This window comes from Dendroctonus ponderosae, unplaced genomic scaffold, assembly GCF_020466585.1.
Source record: "Dendroctonus ponderosae isolate FM_Combo_2020 unplaced genomic scaffold, Dpon_F_20191213v2 Dpon_F_20191213_11, whole genome shotgun sequence".
Classification (NCBI taxonomy): Eukaryota; Metazoa; Arthropoda; class Insecta; order Coleoptera; family Curculionidae; genus Dendroctonus; species Dendroctonus ponderosae.
In genome coordinates, this window is record NW_026017213.1 from 3,104,913 (window position 1) to 3,106,103 (window position 1,191).

At 33.1% G+C, this 1,191-nt stretch overlaps 1 protein-coding gene across 2 annotated transcripts in view; it reads left to right on the plus strand.

Moving 5' to 3' along the window:
* The window catches only part of LOC109542415 (plasminogen), a gene marked incomplete at its 5' end in the record, with an annotated part of 12,732 nt that overhangs the window by 4,290 nt on the left and 7,251 nt on the right, over positions 1–1,191 (plus strand).

The following is a 1,191-nucleotide window of genomic DNA, read 5'->3' on the forward strand; positions in this document are numbered from 1 at the left end:
AAACCGTGTTTAACAGAGACTTTTCAAAAAATTGTCACCCAAAATGAGGACCGTCAAAAGAGCTACTTTTCGCAGCCTTTAATAATGAATAGTGTGGAATATGAATACGCTGATTTTTGTTTTAATTCCGCACTTTTTTAATTATTGAGAATTTTTTTAAGTTGGAAGTTTTAAGGCCCAATTTGGATGCGATCGCGTCTGAATAGACTTTTCCAAAATCCGTCATTGGAAATTTGGACTAGGAATAAAGTTACTTTGAGCACTATTTCATAGAACATAATTCGGTCTATGGTTACAGTGATTTTCGTTTTAATGCCGCATTTGGTTAATTTTTAAGAATTTTTTTAGTTGGAAGCTTCAAAACGCAGTTTGGCAAAAACCGTGTTTAACAGAGACTTTTCAAAAAATTGTCACGCAAAATGGGGACCGCCAAAAGAGCTATTTTTCGCAGCTATTAATAAGGAATTGTATGGAATATTAATACGCTGATTTTTGTTTTAATTCCGCATTTTTTTAATTATTGAGAATTTTTTTCTCAATCGCGATCGCGTCTGAATAGACTTTTCCAAAATGCATTATTGGAAATTTGGACTATAAATAAAATTATTTTGAGCCCAATTCATAGAGAATATTTCGGTCTATTGTTGCAGTGATTTTCGTTATAATCCCGCGTTTCCTTAATTCTTCAGAATTTTTCAAGTTGGATGCTTCAAAGTGCAGTTTGGCCACGACCGCGTTTAGAGGAAACTATTAGAAAATTTTGCACTCGAAATATGGATCCGCTGTAGAGCTATTTTGAACATTAATACTTTGCTTTATAACTACAGCAATTCTCAAATTCGTCCCACCTTTTCTTATTTATTCGGAATTTTCATGTTGAATGCTTTTAGGTGTAGTTTGGCTTCCATCACTATTGCATGCGATTTTTCAAAAAATTGTCAGTTAAAATAGGAACCTATTATAGAGTTGGTTTTAGAACCATTTAATAGCGCATACTTGGGTCTTTGATTATGGTGATTTTTACTTTAATACCACATTTTGTTAATTCTTGAGAATTTTTTAAGTTGGAAGCGTCAAGATGCAACTTGGTTGCCACCGCGTTTGAGAGGAATTTTTTTAAAGAAATGTAACTAAATGCGAATCAGCCAACGAGTTGCTTTTAGAGCAATTTTATAAAGAATATTTTGGTCC